Source organism: Sander lucioperca, chromosome 20 (genome assembly GCF_008315115.2).
Source record: "Sander lucioperca isolate FBNREF2018 chromosome 20, SLUC_FBN_1.2, whole genome shotgun sequence".
Lineage (NCBI taxonomy): Eukaryota > Metazoa > Chordata > Actinopteri > Perciformes > Percidae > Sander > Sander lucioperca.
In genome coordinates this window covers 14,743,410-14,762,322 of record NC_050192.1, presented here as the reverse complement: position 1 = coordinate 14,762,322, position 18,913 = coordinate 14,743,410, and the positions used below count along the sequence as shown (strand labels likewise).

The following is an 18,913-nucleotide window of genomic DNA, read 5'->3' as shown; positions in this document are numbered from 1 at the left end:
TTTCTCACTCCCTCTCCCTCTTTCTGTCCAAATAATACTCCTAAACCACAATTTCCAAAGCCAAGATAGCACTTAAGAAGCGTGCACTCACTGTCCTGGCACTCACACTGTGATATCTGTTTCTTTTCATATTTTTGCGCAGAAGACGAGGCGAATGTGGAGACTTGGGAAGTTTGGGGCTGCGCAGGAATTCTTCTCACTGCTGAACTAGACGTCAGATCAGTGATAAAAGTGGCTGTAAAACTAACAGGACTTGTTTTTGTTATCTGTTGGGACAGCTGTCAGAGTTTTGACAGAAAAAGGTTTTGATAGCATCATCCACATTATGAGGATGAGTGACTGGGCTGGAGACAGGCAGGGAGAAACTGGAGCAGTGACCCAGAGGGGCCTCAAGCCGGAAGCAGGCCGAAAAAATGTCCAGATTAATAATGGTGTCTTACAGTATGACTCCATGGGCTTTTGGGCCTATCTTGTCCTTGAGCCCAGAATCCCTAGCTGGGTCTCTGAGTGGTTGTCAAGGAAACAGTATTGCTATTCATAATAGTAAACATCTGATAATTCATCATAAGTGACATTTTTCTGCAGAATAGCAGGGCTCATAGGTGGAAGAGTCAGACATAACAATCCCATCCACACGCAGTAGTTGAAAGTGGAAAGGAAGGTACTCCACGCAAGCCCAGTTCATGAATTTGGGGTTGGGGGAAAAATAACAGCATAGTAATGTGATAGTTTCTGTGTCAAAACACAGATACTGAAACTATAAATACATTATAGAACATAGAGTTAGTTCAGGCAGAGCACACTCGTATTAGATGATTGGCTGCTTCATCCATGCTTTGCAATCACTGGCTCATTCACAGCTGCTTGGCTACCAGCTGATTATAAACATCCACTCATATTTATGCAAGGCCATTATAACCTGACACTTCTAACTGTATAATAGTCAATTATCTAATGTGAGTGACTAAATTGTAGTAATGCAGTTGTTTCTTATGTCCTTTTTGAAAGTGTTCACGCTGTTTACTTGAGACTTTTCTCTACGAAAAACACCTAAAGTTAGAACAAGGTAGAACTAATTATTGCAAAGTGTTTGGGGAACACAATCCGTAGTCAAAAAATGTACTAAATCAAAATATACAGTATATTATATTGCGAATCAGCACATAGCAAACGGCTAGTATCATGTTGTGGACTAGAAAAGAGTAGGTCTTTAATGTCACTGAAAGCCAGTTTAGTTTTCAGACAGTAGTAAAAAAATGAATAATACATTTAAAAAATACCCAATGCACTCTATTGTCATCATCACTATCATCAAGACCATCTAAGAGAACACCCAGGGGCCAGCCCGCTGTTGACCGTCACTACATACAACATGCAAAATGACACCACATTTAAAAAGGCAATAGCTGACAAAAGCACACCAACAGAGTGTGGTGTTACAAAAAAAATCTTAACTTCCTTAAGTAAAATAACCCATTATTATTTTTATTAAAAGATAAAAATCTTACAAGATTGTCTCTCTAAATACATTAACTCCCTTCCTGTGGAAGTCAATAAACACCTCTTTGGTCCTAGACATATACAATTGTACAAATTATCTAAACTATTCTGATAATATTGTGTCTTAATGATAAATTCATGTACTCCCTATGCAACTTTAACATTATTTTAAAGCTCCATTGGGCTCCATTGTTGTTCAAAAACACATCAATGAGCCACATTGGTGGCATGTTCCTTTATGACGATGAACATGGGGACTGCTGTCAATCCTACACCAGCCTGGTGCTGTAAACCAGCTCATATTAATCCACACCAGAAAGTAGATCCCAACATACGCACTTTTTTTAATGCACTTTTTTTATGCACTTTTTTGATTTACTCCTGTTCACATATTTGACCCATTTGGAAAGATAGAAAGTGATGAGCACGGGGCTGAGTGCCGCAGACAGTATTGAGACTGTTGACAGGGAAATATGCAGTAACACCAGCTTTATTCTTTAAGTATGGCGTTTGAGTTTTAATTAGATGGGAAAAGACATGCATCAAAGGCCTTTGTCCTACGTATATATCGTGTGTGTCTCTGATCTACTAAGACACCCTGATGGGTTTAATTTGTTTAGGTCAGACAAGTGCACATGGGCAATTTTGGCATTCAGCTACATGCAACTCAAGTGGCTTTCAAGCTTTACCGCAATGTCATAGGCATTGTTTAGACTGTAATGTAGCAAGACAAACACATGGTGCTTATATGTGTAATGGGGTAAAACGCATGCTGGAATGCACAAGATATGCGAGTGTGGTGGGGGAAATGAATATCGCCCCCTGCACTGTGAGGGGATTACGGAGTGTGACAGATAAAAAACAAAACTACCCTGGGGGTTAACAGACAAGAGAATATTTATGACACAACTAAAAGAAACTACTTTGTAATCAAATCTAATTTACACAGTTTTGTGCATTCATGGAACCCGACAAAGCTGACAGCAGGAAATTGTTCCCATGTTAGGGAACAACAATTCCACTTTGAGCAATTATTGTCTCTGAAGCATCTTGAACCTTTTTTGAGAGCAGATGAAGGGAGGGCCATATTTCCAACAATGCCACGAGGCACATAAACTTCTTAAGAAATTATTCCTTTTATGTAAACAGGATTTATGTTTTTGGTGTGGAAATACAGATTCGGAGTTGTAAACATGTTGCAGATGTTGGGGAAAATGGCTACACGGCATCACCAGAAATTACAAGACCTTCTTTCGTCATTATGATTTATCCAGGAAACCGATTCACAGCGCATTCAGACACGCAGGTTAAAACGTCTGCTTATCTGTGTGTTATTTACATTGTTCATGGTTATCTACAGGGAGTCATGAATGCACAACTTGCCCTAGAAAAGCACGTTCCAACCAAGTGCCGAAACACATACCGTAGATTGTATAGTACAAGCTTATAACAAGTTAAAAGTATTGTGTAGTGATTAATTGGAATAAACACATGCAGACTGTTTGCTTTACATTTAGTATGCATGCAGTGCTTTGCTATTTTTCCACTTTTTTTTATTTTTCCACATTTTTTATTTTTCCACATTTTTTATTTTTCCACTTTTTTATTTTTCCACTGTCAGCCTATTGCACCTCGCTCTATCATTCTTTGTTATCAAACTGTCTTCCCTCAGTTGTAACTGCAGAGGGAGACAAAGCACCAGAGAAGGGCTTAGTTCACTTCTCTGGTTTGGGTAAATCATCAAATCATCTTTTTTACACCAGCATTCTCTCTTTTTTGACATTAGAATAGCAGCTATTATACACTTTATCACAACAGACACTAGTGTTACATCATCAACACGCTAATAAAGGTTTCATCATCACATTGCATTATTATCATTTAGTTTTAAATGAATAATGCATATTCAGTGAGACACGTGTTAAACCAGAGAAAATTCCTCTTTCTGATTTCTTTCTTTCCGTTTCCACTTGTTTCAGATTCTGTTCAAATATTCAGCGTTGATCCTGAGGTGACTTTGACATTGCTGTGTCTCAGCATTGTGTATGAGGTGAGTAATTTTAAGAGCCTCAAGGGGGCTCTTTACTCCCATGTTTTAAAGTACAGGAGGCAAAACTGTCCAGCAGCCTGTAGTCCCCACTATCCATCAGAGGTTCCACCATCTTGGTTCCTACCATCGGATTTTTAAAATGTGAACCCGAAATCAAAGATAATTGTGTTCACTATTGCTTTTCATGAATCTGTAATCCTTGCGTTTAAACTAGAGTAATTCAAAAGATATTTATACACTTTATTTCACCATCAACGAGTAATTGGTTTGTGCACTCCAATCACTCGCATGTGAAAAGGGCAACGTGTGCTTCCCTATCAGCAGAATTTCCATTTACGGTACTGTGTCTTTACTGTAGGTACAGATACATACACGAGCCAGATGTTAATATTTGACAAAGAGATTCAAAAGCTATCAGATCTGCTTCATTGTCTATGGCAACAGCAAGAACACATCTAATTATTAGCAGTGCTTTCTGAGCACTGGATCCTGTCACACTGTAGTGCCACATTTGTCATTTTGCAACATGCTGTTTTCTAAATAATAATTCCTACTATTAGTAAGAATTACTGAAGTGATAATCCAGAGTCATGCATGCAATTATAAATTCAGTAATGTCATCAGTAAGTGTCATCAGGCCCATGATCCCCATGTGTAATACTGGGTTCAAATCCCATCTGCTGCATTTTGCGCTAGTGTCTTGAGTTGTTTTGGGTCAGATCAGGACCCCAAAACAAAAAGTGAGGCCACTCCACATCCTTCTGCTTCTGTTTAACTCATTTAGGTCAATTTACTTAGTAGTGGTTATTTATTTATTTGTATATGTTTTTTATTTGCTTTTTCATCATGCAATATTTAAATAATAAGAAAAAGGTGTTAGAAACCCCTTTTAACCCTTTTAAATACAGAGAAAATATTTAAGAAGTACCCATTTGTTCCTAAAGGAAACTTGTTGAATTAATTGTATTTGTTCATTTACATCGCCAAAGACTGTTATTCCGCTGCAGCTAGTTTGATCCAGTACAACTTGATCTGTTAGTAATTTGTATGTGAAGAATTATTGCACTGGGGCTTTAGGGATTCAAACATGTGTTACACTTCTGTAAGTTTCTATTCCCTTGGAAATACTTGGCCCTTAATGGGTTGGCCTATACTGTCGAAACACACTAAAAGTCGCTCACACTCTCTTTCTCTTCCTCTCTCTCTCTCTCACACACACACACACACACACACACACACACACACACAAATTGATATAACCACAACCTCTTAACCGGTTTTAGCAGGCTCTAATAGCTCAAATCAGAGTAAGTCAAGAAAAAAAAACTTTCGTAAGATTCACATCATGTTAGTGCTGACCTTGCTGATTGAGTTTGCTCACAATCACATGGGTCAAGGCTGGGGTCAGGCCCATGGATCATTTAGTTTAATGGCTGTTTCCTGCCTGCTCAAATGTACGTGCCACATTGTAGGAAACGGTCAGATGCAACCATATTATTACAGGACATAATGCAGCAGGGAAAAGGGGTAGAAAAAAAGGTTTGCAGGGAAAGAAAGAATAAAAGAAAGAAAAGCACCTATAGACAGTGACATGGAGAGAAAGATCAAGAGCAAGAAACTGAGAGCCAGAAGAAAAGAAAGAGATGGTGACAAAGGCAGAGGGAGAGAGCTCTACTGATTTTGTGGCCTGTCTGTGTCACCAGCACCCTGTTGGGACGACAGATGTGCAGATGATGTCATGTAGAAAGGGGATAGGGCGGGAGGGTGGAGCGATCGGAGCGCGGGAGGACAGTGGACAGGCGGAGCCTTGATCTGAGAGAGGGAAGGGAGAGAGGAAAGGAGGGAGAGAGGGAGCACAGGACTGTGGCAATCCATTGCCCTGCAGTCACACAATTATTTAGTTTTCCTAAGATGTGACTCAGTTTGCTTTATAAAGTGTGAGTGCTTTTCAAAAAGCTACTTTTGCTTCGTAACAGCCTTCACTGTGAGTCGAAAGTGTTTGCATGAATGCGAACCATACCAATCGAGGATGAAAAAAAAAGTCTGCCTTTGCCATGCCGTCATCATTTTGCACAGCAGAGGCAACAAATGTGTTGAACTGGTGGTTTTACTTGCAGGACCTCTCACAAAGTGCAGCCTCTCCAAACCACACAGGCCATTGGAGCTATAATTTACTTAGTGCAGTCATTGCTGAAGTTTACCCTCCCATCCCCTGACCGGCCACAGCATAAGAACCCAATTGTTCTCGTGGTCTGCAGTGACAATGGCTGTTTGTGGTTATCCAGAGAAAAAGAAAGTGAGAAAGAGAAAGGGATTGAAGAGGGGAGAAAGTCGAGCCATACGATCCAGTAATTTGTACCGTTCACTGCTAAAGATATAGTCAGGGTCGAGCTCAGAGTGGGGGGGTCAGGGTGACCGCTGAGTCCTGCTGGGATCGCCGCAAGGACACCATTTTCCCAACAGTCTGTCCCGTGTCCTGTGCTTTAACCCATCCAGCCCTCTAGCATTTACAACTGTGACCAACTTTAGCTTGCTTGCATTTCAGCAACAAGCTTCCCAGCCTCCTCTGCCCCCCACCTGCGCCCTTTCAGGCCAATTGTGCTGGCATGGCAGAGGGAGAAATTGAATGAATTAGGCAGACGGATGTTGCCTAATGGTCGTACTGCAAAAATGCAGCCATTCCTGGCATTGTTATGTGTTCGAGTGAGACTGAGAGGGATTGTGCTCTTCGGTCCAGCGCAGGAAAGCAGCTAATAAGTGAGGCAACCTGTGGGAATCGGCCAAAACCAAAAGAGGACTGAGGCAGTTTTTTCCCCCCTCTGTGTTTCTGTTAGCTTTACTTTTTGGAGCCTGCTTTTAAACATTATTGATGTGTAATGAAAGACAACAGTCCAGTCATTGATTCATTGATTTAATCATGGCTGAAACACGTGGCAGATCTGTATTTAAAGCAACCCAAAATAACCATGTGAATAATATAAAAAATGTAGCACCTACTTGTTTAAAATGACCACTAGCGAAAACCAAAATCATGTCATCACTTCATAAAATACAGCATAAACTCCTGAAGCGTGGCCCCGCTCATATCACAGCCCGCACACACAATGTGAACACAATGCAGCTTTTCAAGCAGATAAGACACTGATAACTACATAGGCCTAGAGTTACAGATGGCAGCTGCAGCCCACTGTTGTCCTTCTCTCTCACGGGGAAGTAGTTCTGACCTGAGCTTGAGGACACCCTAGGCCCACTGGGTAATCATTGACCTGTTACCTGTGGCAACCAAGCCACAACATACTGTACAGCCACAGGACTGCTGATAATAAAGTGATAACCCAGGTCCACGGACACATTCAGACACGCACGTGTGCTCCCACGATTGATTTCTAAAAGATGAAATTAGCTATACGTTACACTGAACCATTAGGGACACATGCTCTTCTCAGTAAGCCCCAGGAAAAGCTATTATCATTTACTTATTTTCATTATTTCCCTAAGCAGGGTGTTACTGTAAAAACATGCATGCTCAGCCAACCTACACTAAACAAAACTTGAGTAAAAAATATTGAGTGCACACCCATCACAAAGGATCGGGCACGATGCAGATCTGGTGTATCGGATCACTGCACCCCTATGATATACCTTATAGTATATTCTCTGTTTGGTGCATGTGCAGCAACCAAATTTAGCTGCCAAGAGTTGATTGAACTTCATACACTTGAAATACTTATCTACAATCAGATTTTGCTCAGAGTGACTAAAAAGTAACTTAAGATGGTGAAGGGGAAAAGGTCACGATCAGCCCTCTGGGTCTGAGCAGTGTGATCGATCAAGTCTCGAGTCTTTTCATGGTGCTAGGTGGGGCGTGGCACTGCACTGCAGCATGTTAGCGGGGAAACACAGGCCGGGGTACCATCCAAGGAGAGGAAGGAGCAGCTAGAGGAGGGTAGGCAGTGAGTGCAGTGGGGGAGAGACAGCAGTTTGGCCCTTGACAAAGCCTCCTCCTACTTTTTTTCCACACCACACCACACCACCCTTCGCCCTCTCCTCCGCTTCATGCTCCGAACTTGTTCCTTCCTTCTCTCCTCTCTAGCTGCTGTACTTTGGGTGCTCCATGCAGAATGGTCTGTGTCTGAGAGCAGTGGCCTGAAATAAAACTAAGAGGGGCCTTGGTCGGCGGAGAATACTAGCTTTGTCTCAGCTGCCATCCACACTGTCTGGAGACATGGTAGGGAAAGAGCTCAAAGAGAGTGTCTGATTGCAAATTAGCAGTGCCAAATGCAGTGCCCTGCCACCTCCACAAGATCCCTTGTCCTCTCCTCACCTCCTCTGACATGTTTCTGGTTCAAATTATGGGAAAAATCTCGTTAAAGAAGGTTAATGGTGGAGTCAATACTTTTCCTTTGACAATACTCTTTTCCTAATTGATGTGATTGATTGTACAAATTGTATAAAATGAAAGATTGATGAGTATTGAGTGCTAAAGTCCATTTAGGTGTAAGGTTTTGGATGATAAGTGCTTAATACAGTTTATCCATTAGTGGTACAAACATCTCTTAATATCATACTTAAAGTGATATATATATGCAACGTTTAGATTTTTTCCAGTGTATTATAAGGTTTGAAAGCTGCTGCTCAGGGACGTCTCACTGTGGATATTATTTTGTAAAGACCACTTGAGTAAGCGGAACTATGCTAAATTATTTCTTCCTTATTATCTCTTCTTTAGCTTATTCATTTATACCTTAAAAAACTATAAATATTTTCAATGCAAAAGAAATGAAACAGTCACAGTTGAAGAAAATCAGTTAAATTCAAATAGCTTTATTAACAATGTTTTGTTACCTAATAAAAAGATATAAAAAAGAACCAAAATAAATGTATAGATAAAATCTATAAATTTTAAGGCTTGCCCAAACTGCAAATGTTATATCGGCATACATCTGTATGTTCCATAATGTGTGATATATTCTTACATAATATAATTATAACATATGGACCATTAGAAGCCCCAATAACAGGCTTGTATATAAATACCTGTTTGGAACAAATGCAGACAGCTGTATAAAAAATAACTCTGTTTACTTATTTTTTAAAAAGTCATGTAAAGTCACTATTATGTATGTTAGAGAGAAAAATCTAATTGGATTTCACACTGTTATAAGTACTTATATATATATATATATATATATATATATATATATATATATATATATATATATATTAACACTTTGACAAATAGTACTCTAATTAATTACATACTGATAATAATTCACTCTTTTTTCAAGCATTTGTTTAGAAGTGGCTAAAAGGATGAGCAGTGATTTAGTCAATGATAATAAAGTGCACATACAGCTTTCATTTATAAAGCAGTCTTTCTAACCCGTGGACCACCTAGTTTTTAATACCTGTTAACAGCTCTGCTTTATTTTACTTTTAAACCCTGAAAAAAATAATGTGTATGTGTTTGTCTTGAGTCACATCAGGTGAATGTCAAATCAAAATGAACTTGTGTCACCTTCTAATCTCTGTAAGCCACACACACACACACACACACACACACACACACACACACACACACACACACTCACTCTCCTAATCCTATATCTTTCTGTTCTGATGGATATAGGCGTACTGTACACAGAGCACGGTCACCGAGTGCAACTGTATTATCACCTGTCAATACAGATTTACCACCACTCAATACACTCGCCTCTGTTGTGCAGGTTCACAGTGGGACTGGTGCTTCAACTCGTGCAAAAAAAATCAAACACACAAACTGTGAATTGAGCATGAACATTGGCTTTTTAATTACATTATTCATTTTGACTAAACTTTCTGTGTCATTCACAGATTATAATGTTTAATGTTTTATTTAGTTTTTAATGTAAATCATTTTCTTCAAACCAGTTTACTTTTAAGGGACAATAACGGATTTTTAAATGGATTGAACTGAAATTCACCATAAGGACATTTTAGTTAATGTGTAAATTCAATAATTGACTTATAGGTACTTATTTACTAATTGAAATCAAAGTGAAGGTGTGTGGTCTTAAAAATTCCAGGGAGTCTATATTAAAAGTTATTTTTTATCCAGGCCTTTAATTTAATTTGAGTATTATCCACAGTGTAAGGCTAAATCTGAAAACAGATGCACTTTATTTAACATGCACTTTCATTTCTGGTCCTGCATTTTAAAATCGTGACAATGCAGGTGTCTATTTCAGTTATTGTTTGATGTCTTTATTCTACTGAAAATCTATCTGTGTGTCTGCATTTGCATTGTACTGTATGTGTTTTTAAAAGTAAAAACATTTTACAGAGCAAACAAATAAAGAAAATGCAAATGGACGTAATCTGATAATATGTTCTACTAATAGATATGCTCATTCCCTTACAGATATTTTTTTTCAATAGCAAATACAATATTGCCAATTTGAAGTCCATGGTGTATTGTCATCTACTTAAATTAAGACTCATATTAAACTGTTTAAGAGATTAAATGTAGCTCTTGTAGCCATGTTTTGTTATTGGGGATCATTTTTTAATAACTTTTTGAATGACAGAATGGTCCTTTAACAGCTTCGTCTTGCCTCATCTCCACAGCTGATTAATCAATAAAGTGTCTGTGAGGCAAATCGGGTAACAAGTCTGGGCTTGTCTTCAAGTCACCTGTGGTGTCTAACTGGATAGCTAGATCTTCATTAACTTACAGAGGGGACGAAACCGAATCAAGCCAATTAACGCAGGCAAACAGGTGTGAGAAATGCAGCTTTAAATTACGTGTGACTGTTTTGTTAGCTAGCATAAAAATAAAAACAAGTAGGCCTAGTTTTAGAGCTAAAACTATAGGTAGCATGAGAGAGTAATTTAGCCATGTTTGAATGTGTTTATTTCTGTTATCGGTGCTCTTTGTGCATTGTTGGAGGGTGATACAGCCACATTTAAGGTATTAACTAGCCTATTAGCCTACTTGGTTATTGTTAATTTTCTTTAACACGACGCCTGCTGCTTGCTTGAAATACTTTAATATGAATAAGAATTTATAACTAAAGCATGTGGCAAGCTTACATTGCTGTTAGACATAGGTGAGGGATTTTACGAACGAAGAAAACGACATTTTGTGTCTAAACTAATCCAAGATGGAGTTGAAGTTTGCGTACGACACTAAAATAGTGACATTAAAGTGACCTTGTCTTACTTTATTGGAATTGTGTAAATAAAAGTGTTATTCTGTTAATAGTCCCGTGTGATAATGAAGTGTTATTTATAATTTCGCGGCTATTTTCAGCCCACAGTAAAGTGTATGACAGTGAAAATGTCTCATACATAAGGCTTACATCAGGTAAATTCACTAAAGCAAATAGTGCTTTTTAGATCCGCGGATGGGGCAGAGGAGGAGGGGGAAGTGAGGTAGCCCTTAATAATCATCTCAACACAGCCTGGTTTTTATAGATATTTTAATGTGGTGTGCCTTTTCTTTTTTCCTTTAGGAGCCATTAAATAGCAGCCCGATAGCGCATGTCGCTGCACACCCAGTCCGGTTGTATAACGAGGCTTCACCTCAGCTGAACTTGACACATCTGGTTCATCGGCGGCGAAGGACGCGCGCCGCAGTCTGCAGCCTGTGCCCCCACTGAACCGAGCTGGATGGCTGCGGAGAGACACAGAGAGGGGGGGACAACTCTTTCGTGGCCCGGTAGCCGCTCACGGAGACTGTCTCCTAGCACATTCAACATGACGATTTGTTTTCTACTTCTCAGCCTACAAATAAGCTATGGCTTTGTGCTTTTTTATTTCCGTTTTTTTTGGTTCCCAGAGACGACGAGCCACCGTATAGAAGATATAAAGCCCGCCGACTTGGAGTTGGACACCCCGGAGGAAGATACCATCCAACTTGAACTCGAGACCTGTCGGTGCGTAGTCTTGAATTTACCATTTTCTCTTTGTAAGGCGATTTTAAGAGGTTTGCATTTGCGTAAAGTGCGTAAAAATGACAACGAACATCGACTTTTTGAGCGTAAACCTACAGCTATAAGCTAGATATATTTCCCCCAGACTGGGTCAGTGGATATTGACACTGTTATGACTGAACCGATCCACAGTCCTTGGGGGGGAAGTTCCCAGGGTGCTAAAAACAACCGCTTTCGGAATAACAGTTTAACAGCTTAACATAATTGTATGTAAATTTGCGAACAAGTCTCAAACACCTCCCAGTCTTTACGTGAAGACGAGACATGGTCGCCAGACTGTAAATTCTCCCTCGCAATACAAGGAACGAGGTCGCTTAGTGCCCTAGTTTCCCTTCGCAGAGAGGCATAATCTTTTCCTTTGTTGTCCCCGATGCATGCAGAGATAGGCAGCCGGGCAGATCACGTCAATCCAGCGGAAAACACCACCGCTCTCCGAGTGAGCAATTTACAGGATTTCAGTAAAATGTGCATTTAATTAGAAAAGCGGCGTCTCCCGAGCTGTTCGCCCTGAGATAATCAGTGTATGTAAGACACGAGAACATATGGTAGAGCTGTGCGGTTTCCCCTAATGTTTCACTGTGGTTTTCCTGAGAGAAGTTTTTGATGAAATGAATTCATTGAAATCTGAGAAGAGCTATATCAGAATTAGCTGAATGTATTTTTAATGGCTAAAAGTCCTGTGTGGGCTCCCTCACTGTTTCTCAGGTGTACAGTGAAGATTAAAGATAGAAACTTAAATTGCTTAGAGGAATTAAAGCGTGGATATAGCCTATGTGATAATATTTATTTGGCGTTATATGTGAGTGTGTGTGCTTGAACAGTCATAACAGGAGCTGCACATTCATAAGGTACAGTAGGACATATAGATGTTTGCATTAGAGAACAGAACAGAAACAAGTTGTTTTTAAGGTTCATGTAAAAGTTCGATGTGTGGCCTAAATCTTTTCTTCTTGTGGCTATAGATTATTCATTGTTAAAATAGCACATTTAAAAAAACCCAATCTGGACCATCATCTTTCTCTGAGCAACTAAAGCAAAATGCAAGATAGTAGAAAGACTATTAGCGTACTTTGCAATAGTATCACATTATTGTTTACATTGCGTGAAAATGCAAGATTTAAATTGTGCGTGTCCTGCTTTACAGCCCATTTCAACATATCCCCATGTTTTTTGTGAGATTCAGACATTGACTCTTTTTAGCTTAGAGGTCTCAGATCATGCCACAGATGTCGTTCATGCCAAGGATAACTTTTACCTACAGCACCTTCAGCTCAGCACAAGTCAAAAGTTTAAATGTGGCACGCACACCACACTTCATTCGTTTTTCTTAAGGGGTTGTTCCTCCTTTCAGATCATCTCTGGCATCGTGCACATATGTATTTTGCTTGATGTTTGTGTGTGTGTGTGTGTGTGTGTGTGTGTGTGTGTGTGTGTGCGCGCTCTCAAAGCTTTGTCTGCAGGCTGGCCCGACCTGCCGGGAAAGATTCTACTCATACTGGAGTGTCAGTCGAAATTGCAACGCAGTGGTGTTTCCTGAGAAAAGTTCTGTGGTGGCTGACAGAAATATGGTGTTGTGCTACTACCACATTCTCTCCCCCTCCATGTATCTTTCATTGGAAAGAGGAACAGAGCTGTCAGAAGCCAAAATATGAACAGGGTCCGAATGACCTTTTGGCCGCAGTCGTTGGTCGCAAACAGTCTTTTAATGAGACGTATTAATAACTGATTTTGCATGTTTATAAAGCCCAGTCACCGCTATAAACAGGAAAATGTCATTGTGCCAGAAAATGGAGGAGAAACACAGGTGGCCCTCAGACAATGGACTGGGGCTCATTTCACCACTGTGAGTCAGTGGGACGGGCGCAAGCACATGGCGACAGAATGAAAATTGGCGTGATTATCGTCTGATTTACCCTGTAGCTCAGAGCTCTGTTGTGGGCCATACTGGCAGTGGCCAATATGGAGAGGAGAGGAGGCTTGGATTCACCCAGATTTTCTCTTATTTGCTTTCCGAACAGCTTCATTCTCCCTCCCACTCTCCATCTCGCTCTCTCATATCTCACGCAATTGATTGAAACCCTAAACGGCAAGATCAGGCCGAGTGCAATCCAGCCTTTCTATGAATAGTTGATTGGATGTGATGGTGATATGGTGTGTTGTTTCTTTAAGGGCATTTCAGGTCAGAGGGTGGGCGGCCGTGGAGTTGGCGGGGCGGGGATTTTCATTGTGCACGGCTGATGCTGCAATGTGGCGTGCTGTGCTGTCCCATCCTGTCCTGAGCGGTATTGTAGAGGCTCACTGAGACTTTACTCATCAGGTCGTCTTGCGTTTTTGAGAATGCATGCACATAGTGCGTTAGTTTCTGCCTGTGAAGGGACTTTAAAGGTGGTTTTCTGAGCCTTTTTTTTTTTTAAATACACATCATTTATTTTATTGTGTGTCTGAGCCACCTTGTCATGTTCTAAGCTGCACAGATGGATGGTATATTAACAATAGGAGCAGTGGGCGTCTGATCGATTATTTCATCTTCTTTTTTTGGTAGTAATAATGTTGCAAGCCATGAGATGACAGTATAACGTGTAGCTTGTATGTATTTTCAAGTGCAACTAGCGTTTGTTTGCATTCATGTTTGTTGCCCCGGTATGCCTTTGCTGTCCCCACCAAACACTTCACGTTTAAAATCTCTGTGCATCTCAGTGCAGGGCATTTAAGTGTTTGACCTAATTTCTTTTGCTGCAAAGAATCCACTAGTGAAGGCCTTCCACTGTGTGTATTTGAGTGTGTATGTGCGCACGCGTGTGTTGCTCTGGGTGTTTCCTCCTTGCTTTTCTAACAGGAAGCTGATGTGGAGTTCAACTGAGGACAAGGAAAAGGCCCTTTCTTTCCACTGTGAATCATTTGAGAGAGAGAAAAAAAAATGAAAAAAAGAGAGGGGAGATGAAAAAAAGGGACCAGGCCGCTGCATTGATTCAACCCTCTGCAATCTGGCCTCCTCTCGCTCTCTCTCTCTCATTCCCTCCCTCTCCCTCTCTTCATTCTCTATACCATATTGTCTATTTCAGTTTTTTTTTTCTCACTTTTTTGTTTTATGTCTAGTTGTACTGATGTCGGATAGACAGCAGCGTTCTGGGGGAATCGGCGGGTTTATGTAGAGTTCATGTGAGAAGATGGGGTAGGAAAGGAGAGACGAAAAGCAAATGAAGCAGGGCTCTGTGGGGAACAGTGCAGGTTCTTCAGGTTTAGTTTGAACATACCCACAGCAAAAAGAGGCTGCCCTCGTTATGTACTTAGGAGGTGACAAAACAAAAATATAAAACACCAACACAAACTGTACCACTGGCTTTATCAAGGCCAGTTTTGAGGTACAGTTAAGGATTCTGAATCCCTTGTATTATTTAAAGCTATGATAATAAGGAAAGAACACAAGCTAAAAATAACTGATAATCCTTCTGGGTGAGAGATAAATGGCTCAAATATTTAAGTAGATTTCCTGTGGCAGCCGCAATGCAACTGATATCCCAAACTGCGATCATGTTTTGGATGTAAACGTCAAATGGATTTATTTGGTTAAGGTTGCTGAGTTTGAATTTGTTCTCAGACACATTTCATGTTGGATGACACTCGTTCCAAGAATCAAATGCAGGCCAAGGCAAATGCTAGAAATGTTGAAACGGCATGACCTAAATTGTAGATCATCTCATTTTCAAGGTTTTGTGTACAAATTGCAGTAAAAGGGGATTTTTAGGAATGAAATCAGTTCTATAATATTCTAACTGAAACCGCCTTCTCAGCCTCTTTAACTGTTTGACTTGTGTGTCTGCAAGATTGAACTTGAATGTAGTAGGACACACTGCTGCTGCTGCACGACAGAAATAAGAACAATGGAGATCCACTCTAGTTTTTAATGAACTGAACTGTTCATGGAATAATGCATTGCCCTTTTTCTTCCCTTTACTTGGTGTGTGTGTATATAGAAGTTTGTATCAAAATAGCAGAAGGGCTGATTTGCTCTGAGAACATATCCACTTAAGCCTCCACCTTGCCCAGATGTTCTTGATCCTGACGCAGAGCTCCAGCAGCTTCAGGTCCGAGGCTGCAACTGACTTTTTGCTTTGACCTTCCTAAATCAGTAAAGTGTTTATTATTGTACAGTCTGAATGGACACATTTTAGTGTTGAATGGCTGCTCTTGTTTGCACAACCTGCATCTCAGTTGTTCCAACTTTGATGTTTGTTTTCACATGCATCTCCTTTATTGTGCTTGTTTAATGAAGGAAAGCATAGAATAGTATGAGCTTTTACCTCGATTCACCTCATCATTGTACTTCATGAAAATAAAGTCTCTTTGATATTTTTGTACATATAAAAAACACAAGTATTATTAATGATTAATGAATGCTAATGATTTTTTATGTAATTACAAACCAAACTTATGGTTGAAAAGAATGAATAAATCTGAGCTGGAGCTCTGCCCAACAGCACTGACATGTAACAGCAGAAATGTTCCAGAATGTCCTGTGCTCAGCTTCTCCTGGCACACTGTGTGAGAACAACGCGCAACAAAACGGAGCGCCACACATCCTAATCAATCACTGATCTCGATCATTTTTCACAGTGCAGTTCGAAACAAGGGAGCGTGGCGTTCCACACTTTTAATTTGTCATTTGAGTCTTTTTCTGCGTCTTGTGTTTTCTGTGCAGGGCAAGTGAGGACACAAGTAGACGTGGATCCACAAGACTTCAAATACTGCAATACAGGTGAGCACAAGGCTAACACACACAAATATCCCCTCGGCCTGTGTACAGAAACATAGTCAAATACAAAAATATTGGGTTGCTTACAATATCAACTTAAGTGGTTTTGGTCACAATCCTACTGAGTGGGATTCAATGAATTTTAGGATTCATACTTGATAGGCAGAAGGGTCAAAGCTAATGTATTATGCGGCCTTATGCCTTCAAATTGTTGCAGCGTTGCACCTATTATTTTTTCTTTGTTTAATACTAATCATTTTTTATGTATAGTGCAATACTTTAACCCATAAACATTTGGCAAAGGGACTAACCTGGTTATAGAATGATGTTTGAAGAATAAAATTGAAATTGAAACTCAATCTAGAAAATAAGAAATTCTTAATATCTGTCGAGTTTCAAAGCAGAACGCACTCAAAAATTGAATGCACAATGGGCGTTCTTCCCCAGCTCTTGTGAAACTGTGAGTGACAAGACATAAAATAAGATGTGCTCAAAAAGACAATCTTCTCCTAATGTTTCAATACAATCAAATATATTTTTAACGGCCCATAATGAGCAGAATGAGATTTGAGTGATGAGCCGCAGTTTGTCCAGCAACACCATCAGCACTTAGATTTTCCCAGTGAAGGAGAACGATGCCTGGCTTTAGTTTTGGAATGTCATAATTATGTAGGAGAGTTAGGGGGATATGACAATAGTGGATTTTATGTAAGGAGACTAGAAAAAAATAGTTGTGTGATCATTTTTGGATTTTGATTTCTTCCATGAACTTGATTCTAACAAGGTGACATCTTTGACTCCTCGTAAATCAGATTTACGTATGTTGTTGTCATAGAATGTAGCCTATGCTATTTGAACATGTGGTTTTGAGTGAATAGTCCAGTGAATAACTAAAATGTTATTCAATAGGGACAGATTTAGTCATCCCTAAGCTTTAAAATGCTGGAAGAAAAGTTAAAGGAGAATTCTGGTCGATTTCAACACGTAGCTCTGTTGTTTGTAAATTTGGAGTGCTGTCAGTAGCGAGAAAAACGAAAACAATTGGTGTTGCCTTCACCGTGTTATCCTCCTGCTAGCGTTAGCACCCAGGAGACTGAAACTGTGCTTTTAGCCTCTTAACATGTTCGAAATGTCATTACAAATGCCTACCCATGTGAAGTGATTCCTTCTGAGTGAACACAGTGAATCTGACTGCAGTAGATGTGAAAGAAATGCATAAAAGTTTTGCTAATTCAGCTCTGTTTAGTTCCGGTGTTGAGATGGCAAGACGAGTGCTTAGGGACCGTCTACAAACTACAACACTGAAAAGAGATATGAAAATATTTTCAGAAATAGGCATATGCTGATTTTTTTAAAGTAAGTGCTGTAGTACAACTAGCAGGAGACAAGTTATAATTGAGGTAAGTTTGGAGACACTACCTTATTTAATCATTAAATTAAGTATGTATATTTAATACAGTATGTAATGCTTGTATTAAATAAAATATTCAATAACCTTAGGATGCTGTCTTTTTAAGGCCCCACCATTACATAAAATGAAGAGCTTTTGCATATCTCACAACAGTTTATACTATTTCCTTTATTGTTGTAGCTGATACAGGTTGCACTACATCTAATGACTTGTAGTGTTGGGTAGATAAAAGTTTAGCAATGTATCCACCTGTGATATATAAACAATATGTTTTGCATGTAAACCCTCAAGTGTTAAAGTAACTAGTAGCTTTGGCAGACAGATAAATGTAGAGGAGTGAAAAGTACAGAAAATGTACTGTAAAATAAAACGGCTTCAGTAGTACAGAATAGCTCAATGTATTTTCAGTGTTTTTGTGTCTCTACCTAATAGTTACTAGCAAATAAAGCAGAAAAGACAAAGGTATTGGGATATATAAGTAGAAAATGAAGAAATCTACTTTTACTTAAACCTGCTGCACTCATTGTATTGTTCTATATAGCAAACTGCTCAGGCCCACAAAACAAGCTTTGACAGTCCATACAAACTATCTGTAAATGCTGTTCGTAAAAGTCTGGTCTGTCATCTCTTTGTCTCTCTCTGGTGTTTCTCTTCCCTCTCCACTTCCTCTGCCCTTCTCCATGCAGAGTTTTAGCTCATGTGTGACCTCTGCAGGTGTCCCTCTACATACAGCATGGCCAACTGACCCACTGCAGGATGTGGGATCAGCTTACTTTTCTTGAAAAGCCTACCACTTAAAATGAAAAATAAATAAATGTACGTACTACTAACATATCTCAGCTTAATATTTACATGTCAAAATAAGTTGCCAGAACTTTAGATGAAAAGTTTTTACTCAAGAAAAAAAAGCAGAATTTGTTCTGTTTTGTCAGCATAAAAGCTGCTCTTTATGTTGTGTTTGTCTGTACCATGATACATTTCTTAACTAATATTTAAAGGACTAGTGTGTAGGATTTAGGGGGATTTATTGGCAGAAATGGAATATATTCAGAATTATGTTTTCTTTAGTGTATAATCACCTGGAATTAAGAATTGTGTTTTCATTAACCTAGAATGAGCCCTTCATATCTATATCTTGAGTGAGTCCTCCGCCGTGTTCACGTGTTTCTACAGTAGCCCAGAACGGACTACCAAACGCCGGTTCTAGAGAGGGCCTTTCGCGTTTT

At 39.6% G+C, this 18,913-nt stretch overlaps 1 long non-coding RNA gene across 4 annotated transcripts in view; it reads left to right on the top strand.

Moving 5' to 3' along the window:
• The first annotated feature begins 10,164 nt into the window (after nt 1-10,164).
• Nucleotides 10,165-18,913, top strand: part of LOC118494014 — a 31,876-nt gene continuing 23,127 nt past the window's right edge. For 3 of the 4 annotated variants that reach the window (XR_004896085.1, XR_004896086.1, XR_004896084.1), the window contains exons 1-3: nt 10,165-10,307; nt 11,044-11,466; nt 16,223-16,279. This is a non-coding gene — a long non-coding RNA (uncharacterized LOC118494014). The remainder of the gene's footprint in view (nt 10,308-11,043; nt 11,467-16,222; nt 16,280-18,913) is intronic. The other variant, XR_004896087.1, reaches the window with a different exon arrangement.